Here is a 14,004-nt window from a genome sequence, read left to right on the forward strand (position 1 = left end):
CCTGAATTCGAGGTAAAAGACATTTTGGATTCTAAAATCTCAAAATCAAAACTTTTCTATCTAATTGATTGGAAAGGGTATGGGCATCAGGAAAGGTCTTGGGAACCCAGCGACCACGTACATGCACCTCGGCTGGTAAAAAGGTTCCATCGGAATTTCCCAAACAAACCGAAACCTCCAGAAGGAACGACCTTGGGAGGGGCCTTGGGGGGGGGGGGGGGAGTGCTGTCATGATGCCTGCCCCCAGAGCACCGGGACAGGCCCAGCACCCCCGGAAGCAGGCATCATGCCCTCGGGAAAAAACCCAGCGGCCCCTAATAGGGGCTCTTTGGACTTTGTCCTGGTGCCTTTGGCGCCAGGCTCATATTGGACATCAGTCCTGGTGCCAGGCTCATAAAAGAAGGTGTTTGGTGCACTTACCTGACGCAGACCATGCTGCATAAAGCCTCAAGCCAAATAAGGCTTAGGAGGGACTACTTTATTAAAGGAACTATTTTACTTGGGTGGGGACCGTGGAAGAATACTTACCTGGGACTTCTTCCAAGGCTATTTAAACCACGCCCGGACTGCCACACGTGCTTCGCGTTGTTCTGCATCTAGCAGCTGGATGCTCACTGTGTCTGCTCCTGCATCCTGACTTCTGCCACGCCTGCCAGCATCCTGAATCACCTGCAAAGGAAGGGAACAAGAGAACAGAAGGAGGAAAAGGCCTTACCTGCTAAATCTGCATCCCAGAGACATTTCGCCGACGATCCTGAAAAGGAAGACATTTATTTTTAAAAGCACATCGCATCGATCGCTGCAGCGCCTCATTCTACTCACCTTACAGGGCGCTTCCATGTTCTGCAGCGACCATCCGGATCCGCAGTCGCGCTCCAGCGCCTAGGAGAAAAAGACAATAACGAAGGTGAGAGAAAGAAGGGAAAAGGGAAGCTAAATCTCCATGTTAAGACTTACCTGCTGGGTCATTCCCTTTTCATTTCGGGTCCGCGCCGCATCCAGGCATTTTTGGACCCCGGCCCCTAAGGGGAAAAAGACATCAGCGTTAATGAGCGAATGAAAAGACATTACCAAGACGCTCATTAAAGACTTACCTGATTTCCACAAGGATTTCACCTCTCATCTCGGGTCGGTGCCTGATCCCCGGCATTCCGTACCCCGGCCCCTATGGGGAAAAAGACACTAGCATTAGAACATTAATGCATGGACACAAGGGGAACCACTTATCAAAAACTTACCTGGAAGCCAAGCAAGTTTGGTTCTCACCAATCCGAAAATCCAGTGAAGTAACTGGATACCAACGCGCCCCCGCATCAGAAACCACCAATCCGAAAATCCAGTGAAGTAACTGGATACCAACGCGCCCCTGCACCAGAAGCAGGATGGAGAGCTCGTCCTTCCAGACCCTAAGGTGAGACGCCACGGGGAAGCACAGAAGGGTTTTGAGGAGGGTGAGAGGGGTAAGTGGGAGGCCGACGCATTACCCCGCAGACAGCTAATCCCCTATTTCCACCTACAGAAGGATACTTCTGCGAGCCAGACAAGCAAGATTTGGGGGTCCGGTCCAGTCTGTCTTCTGAGTCCTGCGCATCACTTTAGAAGAGGTCACAGCAGCTCAAACCAGGCCGGCGCCTCCGTGGGATTCAGGTGAGCGTTACAGATCTATAGTCTCTCAATCACAAGGTGAGGAGGAAAGCCCACCTCGTCCTGAGCATAGAGCGCTGTCTTTAATTAGGCTAACCTTAGACAAGGATGAAAGAGAGGAGAGCCATACTAGTTGGGGATTAGACATGTCAGACGAAGAGAGAGAGAGAGAATCCTTCAGTGAGGAGGGAAGGAGCTGTGTGCCCCCGAGGGAGGCTTACAGACAGACAAGGGAGTAAGATGGTCAGCTCTAGAACAACCTATAGCATGTCCAGAGCATCCTAAAGGACGATCGTATAGCGAGAGGGGCAAATCGCCACCATATGTAAATCGGTTGAGGTCCTTGCAGGAAGAAGGCGGTCAGGAACTATTGTTCCTACTATGGATAGGCAGACGATGGGTGTGGATTGCGGAATAGAATGTACGCAGTTTCCCCTATTGGAAAAAGGAGGGGTAAGACCACAGTATATTCCATGGCTGCAGATTGACAAGGATTATTTAAAGGTGTAAACTTCCCAGCTTAACGGTGGGTGCAGAAAAATGGATTTGTGAGTTGGAGAAAATGACCGAAGGAAATACTTTAGCAATAGGGAATATTAAGGGTCTCCTAGGAGCTATTCTTGGGGAAAGAGCAGATGACATTTGGACGTGAACAGGTTATTCGAGTGTCACGGCACAAAACACGGAGCACGATAGAGCACCATTTAATAACTGTAGGGCAGACGTTTGGAGAGCCCTTAGAGTACAATATTCTGACGTGTCAGATTTGGGTGCAATTATGAGACGAAAGATGAAAGAAGATGAGGATCTGCTTGCTTACATTCAAGAGTGGTGGTCTCTTGAAATGCACAAGCCGTGGGGAAAACCAGTGGCAGTATTTTGCCACATTCTGTGTCAGGGACTGCCTGAGCCAGTACAAAGACAGCTTAAGAAGTAAGGGGGAATGGAAGCAAAACCGTGGCCTGAGATTAAGTTGACTATAGTGCATCACGGTCGGCTGTTACAGAAGCATAAAAAGAAAGACGATGCTAGAAAAATGGAGGAAGCCAAGTTAGCCCAGAAAAAAAGGTCAAAGTACGCCATAGAAGGTGTGGTATTGACAAGCGGAGAAGGGCTAGGAGTACAGCAAGCAGTGAATAGATCACATGCTTATAATCAACACCTGATGAATCAAGGAGGAAGTGGGTTTATACCACGGGTAGTGGCATGAGTTACAGAGGATGGGGTGGATTTCAAAACCCTCAAAGTGGGTTTCAAAATGGGCAGAAGGAGAATCAGAATGTGCAAGGAGGATTTAACCAAGAAGAGTTAATCAGACGAAACCCTCCTATATGTTGGACATGTGGAATGACAGGTGATATTGCGCACAGGTTTGGGAGCCAAGGGCATATACAAAATGATCAATATTCAAGAGGGGCAACAGCTTATCCTCCAGTATATAGCTCACAAGTTAGGGAAGGATTCGCCCAGGATCAGACAGTGCATCAGGCACAAGCGGCACAAGTGCAACAAGTACAGCAACCACAGCAAGCACCATTGAATTTATCATAAGGGCAGTCGCAGCACGCCCCCATTCAGATGCAGCAGAATACAAACACAGTACAGTTACGGACACCTAGAATAGGGGGTGTCACAGTAGTGGGAGGGAATCCTTTCACGGGTACAAGGGTATGTATGTATCCAATATAGGACAGCTCAAAGGGCAACTTGATGTGTTCAGTAATATCTTTGACACAAGACCCCTGAGAGGAACCAAGGGTTAATGTGACGATAGGAGGCAAATCTTTTTCATTTTTAGTAGACACTGGTGCTACTCGTTCATGTATACGAGATGGAAAATATCCAATGTCGGGAAACGCCATGAATGCTCAAGGATTCTCTGGAGCTACAAGTCAAGTTCCTTTTACTGATCAATTACCAGTCTCTATAGCAGAGTGTGACATGTCTGTTTCATTGTTGTATTCACGGCAGAGGGAAGAGACTTAATGGCGAGACCTAATATGACGATTTCTTTTACAGATGAAGACATAGTGTGCTCCACGCCTGGGATGCACTATATGAATTTATAGTGGCATTTACAGGGCAAATGGCTCTGCGAGGTGTGCCGATGGAGCCAGAAGTTTTCCTTTATGGGGTGAGCATTCTGTTAACATGGCTACATGGCTTAGAGAGAAAAACAATGACAATACCTGATGAATATCTGTTTAGACCACAGGTACCATATGGATGGAGAGGGGGGACAGACTATCCCCTTAGAATTTCTTTTATACCCACGAATAACACCAGCTTGTTTGAAGAAGAGGCCAATCTCATTAAACTTATTTGGAAAATGGAATTAAAGGTCTTTTTTGAAAATCTGGGAGGTTGCCACCCATGAGATAGAAACTACAGACTTTCTAGAGATGAGGAAGAAAAGAGGTTTTCATCCACAAGTGAATCATCCCTTTATTAATTTATTAAAACTAAAGACCACAAAAGCTCTAAAACATTTAAAATATGAAATACAACGAAAGCAAAACATCAGAAAACACTAATTTAAAATCATTAAAGAACTGGCAGAGGACAAAAATAGAATGATTAAACAAGTGGACAAAGGCGGTGCATTAAACCTAATGGACATCTCCCTCTACAATGAGGGCTGTTTGAAATGACTTGCAGATCGCAGAACTTACTTGACTAACAATGATCCTACTATGTCCATAAAAGAGACCATCAAAGGGGTTGTGGAGAAAGCCTGTGAAATGAATTGGATTTTGGAAAGAACTGGAGAATTTCTGATTAAAAAATTCCCAGTGACAAGTGTTTTTACAGATTACCAAAGATTCATAAGAACAAAACAGATCGACCGTTACGGCCAATAGTTGCTGGCACTGACAGCCGCTTCCAACGGTTAGCAATATATTTGGACACATCACTACAACCTCTTGTACAGAAGACCCCGACCTACCTCAAAGACACAACTCATTTCTTACAAACCATCAATACGCTAACACTAGATCAATCTAACTACCCATTGTTCACCATGGACGTTAGTAGCCTATATACCTCCATCCCTCACAATGAAGGCATCAATGCACCAGAATGGTTCTTACTAAAACATGAGACCACCTCTATCCACAAAACATTTGCTATTCAACTCATCAACATCATACTGTATAATAACTATTTCCGGTTCAATAAATCAGTTCTACTTACAAATATCAGGTACTTCAATGGGCTCTTCAGTCGCCCCCTCTTACGCCAATATATTCATGTACTCTTTGAATGTACATGTGTTAGAGAATCAAATTTGGAATAAAAAGATCAAAACTTGGCTAAGATATATTTACAATATCTTTGGTATCTGGATGGGCACACAGGAAGAGCTACAACAATTCTGGAAATACTACAACAGATGTAACAAAAGGATAAAGTTCACGATGGAAATTAGAAAACCACCAGTCAACTTTTGGATGTCACAATTGAAATCACAGAAACTGGGTTCAATGAAAAAAATCTACAGAAAACCTACCGATGTTAACAGTACTTTATATTACAATAGCTTCCACACTAAACACTTAGACATACTCAGCAAAGCAGTTCTAAGAACAGAGGGACAAAGTCGTGAGGAACTCCTAGGACCTAGTACAAAAAAGACAAACAAAACCCATACACACTCTAAGATACTCTAGTCAGAGTTTCCAAATAAAACGCATCATTCATAAGAACTGGGACCTGACCAGATCAGACCCTAACCTCAATCAACCTTTTCCCCCCGAGCCCCTGATGCTGGCTTACAAGAGAGGAAGTTATTTTAGAGACAAATTGATCAAAGCAGAGAAACCTAAGCAACAATCTCAAATTCACTACAGCAAAACAAAAGTGTGGCACCTTTGGTTGCCTGAACTGACAACCCTGTTCAAGTATAATCAAGGGGGACCATATATGCCACCTGAATACTGCAAAAGGATACTACTTAGACACTATGCGACCTATGAAACCAAGAACATCATTTATGCACTCCGCTGTCCCTGCAGCAAATACTACATAGGCAAAACCTCAAGAAGAGCAAAGGATAGAAATCAAACATCAGGACAGGCAATATCAAATCACCAGTCTTTAGACATTTCAGGGACAATCACCGCAATATTTCACAAATGAGGGTAGTGAACATACAAGTTCTACACCCACTCCCTAGGGGAGACGATTTGCAAAAAATACTGTCCCAGGTAGGAATTGTTCCGGATCCATAGATTGGAAGCCATGACGCCATTAGGCATTAATGAAGACTACTATCTGGGCCCTTTCATGTAAAACAAAAAAAACATGGCTAATAGTACACTTACCTGTCTAACCTTCCATAAGCCACAGATACGGACAGATTGTGAACCCCAATGGGGACAGTCCTCATCAATACTACGGAGACACTTCTCTAATAAGACACTTGTCAAACTGCTTCCGGTCTTAAACGTTGAATGTAGCAAGTGTATACTAACCAAGCATATACATGCCTAACCACAATCTTTTTGTGATCATATTGAAACAGATTGTGATCCCTTTAAGGGACAGCCTATTTTGTAACTTTTAGAGAGAATTTACTCAACATACTCAGTGAACCTTGCTGAACATGATACCTTAGGCCCAGTACATACCACCTATGAACTAGGGACACCTTCTAACCTTTCTTGGTACTGTTGTATCATGAGATAACACCATCGGATTAACTTTGCTGTTAAAACCATCTCTCAACATAAATATTGGAATTGACGCCAGGCGCACATGACATCATATTTGCCCTCACGACACCTTGCCAACCTCTGACTTGAGATGTTCTCTGACATATCTTGCCAAGAGCGTATCCTTATGAACTCCCTTATATATAGATAAACTAAATCTCATAATATACAGCTTAAATGATGTCATCCGTGCATGCGTGTGATGACGTCACTTTTATCTTATTAAAATCTTTCCAGATCAGGGCTTGAAAATATACACGCCCATTAACTCAATTACTCTCTGGAGATCTTGAGAATCTTCTACCGAAGATTTATCATCAGGAGAACATGCTATAATCTGCATGCCTCATTTCGCGCATGAGCTAGATTTTGTTACGTCTTCTAAAAACACTTAGTCTCTTGTGACTTCATCAAAACTCCACAAGGTCATTAGCTTATGAGCTCCTCTTGAGCTATTTTAACTTCTTATGTTCGCACTTTGAAATAGTTTGCCTATAACATATTAGGACTGTGACATCACTGGCACATGCGCATCACACTGATGTACATATAAATAAACATTGAGTTATACCGCAGCACCACAGCAGTCGTCCGACAGCACTCCAGGTAAGGGGAAGACTACAGTCACCTGAAGGACACAGATAACCTAAGTAAGTTGCTTGGAAGATTTTCAGAATAGCTTTATCTAAGTTAGTACATTAGCAGCTAGCCCCCCTAATATATTAATATATTACTTTTTTTGACTCTACAGATCAACTTTGGGTGTAGAATAACTTGATTCACTAGCAGCACAGGGACAAGGAAGGCTCCACGATCACCTGGAAAATATCTGAAGTAAGTGATAGGAGGTGTTTTAGTTGCTTCTACCTTTACTAAGCGCTCTAGTAGTTTGTCCTTCAACTATATCAATATGATTTTCCAGATGAACTCTATGTGAAAATTAGTGACTAGACTCGATCCCTATTTGGTGAGTCAAGCCCAGCCCATACAAAACTTGGCTATCAAAGGATTTTCAACAAGACTGACACATTTATTACTGGGGTAAGATATTGCTGTGTATATTTTCTGACTAGGCTATCCTATGACACCAGTCTTTCAATAACACTTATCTGATTTCACCAGATTCCTTGTTGACGACATAAGGGGAAACTAGATTTCCACCAGAGATTCGAGCCAAGCACACTCAAACCCTGGCACCTTATGGTTTCCTCGCAAGTCAATCTAACCTTATTATTTTGGTAAGATATTCTTGTAACTACTGACTAGGGTATACCGGGATTCTTTACAACACTTACTGTGGTTCCTCGTAATACTTACCATGTATAAATATTTGTGTCTTTTTAGATATTAGCAGTTTGAATAAGACGAGACATATCGCCCTAAGGGATGAGTCCTCACCACAATATTTAAACTACGCAAATCACCTTGAAAACTTATCACAAGGTTAGCATGCTCTCGTAAATTTTCCCATATTCATTCTTGTTCTCACACAGAGCAGATTATTCGCACAATCCTAGGTAGACAATCAACCACATTTAATTCAATAGCTAATGATTACCTATCTCAAGTAGGTTCTCCATTTAGTCTAATCTTACCAAGATCAGACTACTTGATATCTAAAGTCTGTATATGAATGTGTAATATAATTAGATCTGATTGCAAAATGAAATGATTACTTATGTAAAATTCGAAGTGAGCACCAGTTTATGTAATGCAATTGGATGCAAAATGTTTAGCATACAAAGAATTGGAAGATAGATTAATTTTCCTTTATGTATAGATTCCAGTATCTGACATGAGTCTAATTAAGGTCATTTTTTCTAATGTTCTTTTGTAGAAATAATTCAGAAACTTCTTGCCCCTGATGAAGAGTCAAAACTAAAAAACGCTTTGGGCCAAATCAACAATAAATATTATGTTCTTGTGAAAATTTTGAATTTGTCATTTAAATCATCAATGTCTTAAATTGCTGTTTACCAACTAAAAAATATATTCTGTGTAATTGTACTGCTACCAGAAGGGGTTGCATGACAGGCTGATCTGTCAAGCCAGTGCATACCCCATGTAACCTGTTTGTCTGATTTGTTCAGGCTATAGTGTGCAGGAGACGGGAGTTCACTAATAGGGAACCCTTCTTTTGTGAGTTCAAGGTTCATAGCCCTGGAATGACAAGGGTAGCAGACCTTCCAATTGTTACTGTTGCTGAATAATTGAGCAAGATTCTTTCGCACCACACAGCGTTATTGGTAAAGGGCAAATTTAGAAGGCGGCAGCACTGATTCACTATGTCGCTTTAATGTGAGCCAGCTCGAAAGACATAGCATTCAGAAAAGGAACACTTGCTCTACTTTGAAACCAATGTGGGAATAGTGGATGCAGGTGGAATTTCTAAGAGGCTTTCAAGGTATTAATAAGAGTGCATTTCACAGCCTCTTCGACTGAAGTTAGGAGCACATTGGTGTCACAGCGCTACTTCTAGGTGGCGCTGTCTGCAGACCTGGCGGGATGGTCAAGCCTCACCGTTGAAAATGTCCTTGCACAAATCTATATTTCCAGAAACATGGACTACTATTCTCATAATTCACCTGCAAGATATAGATAACCTGCTATGCCAATCCTGAAACCTTTTTGGACTCTGCTACATGCACAATGGTTTCACTGCGACTAGAAGGAAAAAGACATTTCAATAGACTGCAACACTCAAAACGCAAAAGCAATTTATGTGCTTTTGTTTCTAAGCACATACTCCTGCAGTTGGTCAACATTAGATCCCCCTCCTAAAGTCTAGCATTGGATTTCCACTACCCACACCCGTTACTGCTTTGTGCAGCCCAATCATACAGCTCCACCCTGGCTTTCCGCACTGCTAGCACTACTTATAAACTTCCACACCCTCAAGCTCCCTGTTCGTGCACTGAATTCTGAACCATGTGCAGCTGCAACCGTTTGGAATCACTCTACCTTGGTGACCATTCTGCTCTGTGCTTTGCCTGTAACTCTTCCCTGCTCCTCTGATGCATTGCTTCAATTCCTACAGGAGGGAGGATAGCTCAGGGGCAACATGCTTGCCTTGGAAGAAAGATGAGATGGAGTAGCACAGGTTCTATCCCCGGGTCCGCGAATAGAAACAGGTTATTTATAATGCACTTAATACCCAGCTATCATATCATATCATATACAGCTCTGCTTTGCAGGCTCAGTCCGACACTCTCCGACTGTTGCTTTTGTGCTGTGGCCTTGCAGCAATTAACCCCGGTTTCTTGTGCCGAAATCCTGTAGCTCCCTGCCCCTGCATATTGTGCTTTGTCCCTGCAGCATTCAGCCTCTGTTACTTCACTGTTTCCAGTCCCCTTCTCTGATCCCTGCTCTGCACTTTCCTTGCTCTTTCAGGTCTATTCCATGCGACGAATCCCCAAGGGGGGAGCAACCACCCTTTGAGAATAGGGAGGTTAGCCTGCTCTGCAAATTACTCCCTAATTGACAATTCTGCAAGATCCCCATTTACACTGATGTCCCAAGTGTTTGTAGGATATATGGGAATTCATATTATTGATCAAAAAGAGCCTATAAGTGTGTTAGGTTGTGTTGCTAACCCCTCCTGGAGGCCTGAACCAACTGATCACTGGTCTTGTGTCTCTCGTTGCAGGGGGAGGCATAAAAGCATCAAGACCGTAACTGGAGGTGGGGAGAAGCAACTGAAAAGCAAAGCTGCAGAGGGGAGAGGACCATCCCGAGCAACTCTTCGCACAGCCAGAGCCTTTGCTGCAGCGTGGAGCCAGTAGAGTCTGAAGGCAGGACCATGCCCCATACGTGGTGGGCGGAACACTGCCAAGCCCAAGAGGGATGAGAGTCCTAAACCCTGCGCTGGAAGAGGACCGAAATGCTGCTGATGAGGCATCCCAATGCATTTGAAGCACAACGTCTGAACGGAGAAGGTACAGCCACACAATGTCAGCTGGAGACGTGAGGAACCAACGCGATCCAAGCCATTGCATCCTTTTGACGAAGAACACTGCGGAGACAGAGGAAGGCAGTAGTCAAAGAGGAGAGGGAGGACGACGGATGAGCTCCGGAGGGGTCCAAAAGCGAACAGGGACGAGAGAGAACCAAAAGGAAGAAACCAAATGCCCTGGTGGAATTACCAGAGAAGCAAAAACAATAGTCAGATCCAGAGGGTGTGAACAAGAGGATAATAACCCACAAGGGCTTACTGTGTATAAGAAAGAAAGTAAAACACTCGAGAGGTTGAGGAAGAGAATAATAACCCACGAGGGGTTACCATGTACCAGAAGGAAAGTAAAACTCAGAGTGTGAAGCAGAGAATATTAACCCTCGCGGGGTTAGCGAATATCTAAAGAGAACAATATGAGGAGGTGAACCCGACCTAAAGGACCTGCTAATCCTAATTCATATTTGAAAATAAATAATTTACAAGAAGAGGTCATGAGGCCCTTTTTTCTGGAGGATAAAGAACTTTGATTTTGAACTGTACGAGTAGCTCACGCCTAGAAATCTACCATTGGAACTTTTGATTTGAACTGCACTAACAGGCAAGGACCTGAGAGACACTTTGGGAGGGGTCCAAGCACCAACCAGCACACGACCAGGGAGGGAATAAAATGCAACGCTCTAGGACAGGTTTTTGCGTTTCTGTTATTAGTGGTAGGGTCAGTTAGCTAAATAGTATAGTTCTGGACAGAGGACAAGGTTTATTTATGTAATACTTACTGACAAGTACCTTTTGGTTATTTTCTTAGATTAGGGAACCTTCATCCTAACAATAGGGATAGGTGAGGGATTTCTTTTACTTTAATAAAGAAACACACATTGAACCATGTATCATTGTATGTTGCCTATGTCTGGCCTACCACATCAGTCTCAAGCTTTACCAGTTTGTCAGTCCTTGTTTATCTTGCTTCTGTTTGTACTCTTTCCCCTTACTCCTAGTCCTGTGTTCAAGAGCATTGCCTTGCATAGTTTGTGTGTTTCCAGTCCAGTTTTTCAGCCTGCTTTTGTTACCTAGTTTTGGTTACCAAGTACCATTACCTGTCACACGCTGTACACACCCAAGCCTCATGTGCACAGCCATACCTGATAGACAGCGTACGTCCTGGCATCTGTATCGAAGGTCGCGTTGGCGTCAGGGTGCCCCCGCACGACGATTAAGGCGGTCTCTTTCCACTTGCATGCACACTGTGGAAAGCTTCCAGTTTAACCACAGCAACCCTGTCTGCACTCCCCAGACTCGTTCATCTCAGGCCAGCCCTTTAAAGCATACTTCAAGACCTTGGCCGATGCATCTTAATGCCACAGGCCCATTGTTACTCCCCGTGGTTTCCTTCCAACCTGTTCCTTGTGGTCTTGCACCAGAGTCCTTTTGTCCTAACCCGATCTCCTTCCTTTGCATTTCCTGCTCTCGTGCCTGTCCCTTCTGGCTGCCTCCCCTGCCTCTTTTCTTACATTTGAGTTAGATGGTCTTTTTCCAGTTCTTTTTCCAGTTCCCCTCTGTTCTGCTTCCCTTCTCAGCTTCCTTTCCCACATTTGTTATTTTCTTCCTGCTGACATGCCAGCCAGTCTACCTGCAAGCCTGCCTAACCGCTCACTGGACTGAAGACGAACCAGAATGCCGGCCTACCTGACTGACTACCAGCGTACTATCCAGACGAGTTCCAGCTGTTAGGGTGCAGACGAAGTACTGACACAAAGGTGGCATGTTTGGGGCTACAGATGTTTGTTAATATATAAAGCAAGCGGAAACATATATTTCCCTATTCCTAAGAGGGGTTTCCCTGACTCAACTAAATAGCTAAGGTGACTGCCAGATTGTCAGTTAAAGTAAAAGTGTCCAACGTTCTGTGTCAAGAAAACCTTACTTCTGTCCCTTACACATTAAACTAAAGAATAAAACAGTACTGTTCTGTTCCCAGGAGAATGTCTCCTGGGTTATGGTCAAAGTTCTGCACAATATTCCCTTGGTGGCCCCGGAGAATGCCTCCCTTCTCCTGGTGTTCAGTCTCAGATAGCCTGGGGGAATAACTCCCTTCCCCAGGTCACAAAGTTCCAAACAATGTTTGCTTCATGGGCTGGGAGAATGCCTCCCATCTCATGGCGTTCGATCTCAGTCTCCATCACCCATCTCCAGTCTCAGTCTTAAAATGAGTCCAGGGGAATGTCTCTCTTCCCTAGTCCAGTTGTACCTTCCTCCTGGTCCGAGTTACCAGGAGAATGACTCCCTTCTCCTGCTAGTCATAAAATAATCTCTTACAACCAGGGGTAATGACTCCCTTCCCCTGGTCTTCTCTTCATTAGGTTTTACACTTCCACTCTCTTGGTTTTGGTCCCCGACCCGAGCTTCTAGTCTTCTTTGGTTTGGCCAACTTCGTTCACTTTCCTACCAAATACTGCCACGAGAAAGATGACTAGAATTACACTCTTAGTTTGGATCCCCAACCCTTGTGTCTCTCCTTCTTTGGTTTGGTTCACTTCCCTGCCAAGTACTGCCACGAGGAAGATGACTCATATTACCCGCTTGATTTTGGTCCTCAACCCAGGTTTCTCTCCCCTTCTCTTTATGTCCCCTTGGCTCAAGTCTCAAGTAGGCCTCCCTTGGCCTCTTTTGCCAAGTACTGACACATGGAAGATGGTCCTGCTCGTTATGTCTGTTCACAGTTTCTTCCTCCTGTATCCTCAAGCCCCTTCCAGTCCGCCGCATCTTCCGTTACCTTGCCTGTTAGCGGAATGCCTGGCCGGTTCTTCCTGGGGTCTCCCTCTTACTCCATGGGCCTCGCAGGCACCTGTGTCTCTGTGCCTTCACCTTCAAGATCTCTACCCAGGCCCTTGGAGCGACGGTATGGATGCTGCCTCTTGCGTTCGTGTCATTGCCTGCAGCTTTCTGTTACCATCTGGACACCATCGGGCAAAGGAGTCCTGTTATCCTCTTGACTCCGGGAGTGGAATGCTCTCGGCTCTGCCCTGCCCATCTCTGCATCTCCTTTGTGCTTCCCAGGCTTCACAGTCTCTCGCTTAGTTTTTTGTGTTGTAAAAGGAACCCCTCCTCCGCGGAAGTCTATACCGCTGCAGTTCCTTCTTGGTATTGCTCTTCATTGTTCCTGTGTCCCACCTCGTCCTAGTACTTAAGATTACCTATGTTCCTGATGTTATTCATCTCAGTACTTTCCAGAACCTTGGGGTAGTCTGCTTTATAACACTACATATGTCTACTGTCTACAAAGAGGTTAGCAGAATAAGGAGAGGCTAGATTGTGTGGGGGGCTGATGTTCTCATAAGGGCTTTACCCTAGATGGTCATCGTCCTTCCTTTGAGTGGGGGCTGGGGGGCTATAGGGAGTCCCTCCCCATGAGTTCCTCCAACATCATACCAGCCTCAGGGGGACTATAGGGTGGCAGCCTCACCTCCCTGGCGTCATGGAAAAGGGTGCCCCTCGGGGAGAAGTGATGGCATATGGTGAATCATCGCAAAGCCTATAACTTCCCTGGCCAGTGCTTTCACGGTCCTCCCACAACGCTAATCAAGGGAAGTCGTCTTGTGGTGTGGGAAGCAGACTTGGTAACACCATTTTCAGTCCTGGGGGGTATCAAGTTGGTTTACCTCCTCACATTACGCCCTACCGACACCAGCCAAACTG

The 14,004-nt window shown here is 44.6% G+C and overlaps 1 protein-coding gene across 6 annotated transcripts in view; it reads right to left on the bottom strand.

Moving 5' to 3' along the window:
* Positions 1–14,004, bottom strand: part of ERMARD (ER membrane associated RNA degradation) — a 1,617,289-nt gene that overhangs the window by 1,369,649 nt on the left and 233,636 nt on the right. The window contains exon 1 of one of the 6 annotated variants that reach the window (XM_069607438.1): positions 6,931–6,977. The exons of the other annotated variants lie outside the window; for them this stretch is intronic. The gene's annotated coding sequence lies outside the window, so the exon portion shown is untranslated. Of the gene's footprint in view, positions 1–6,930; positions 6,978–14,004 lie in introns of those variants that run through there. 6 annotated transcript variants of the gene reach the window in all.

This window comes from Ambystoma mexicanum, chromosome 4q (genome assembly GCF_040938575.1).
Source record: "Ambystoma mexicanum isolate Mex_15411 chromosome 4q, UKY_AmexF1_1, whole genome shotgun sequence".
In the NCBI taxonomy this organism is placed as follows: Eukaryota; Metazoa; Chordata; class Amphibia; order Caudata; family Ambystomatidae; genus Ambystoma; species Ambystoma mexicanum.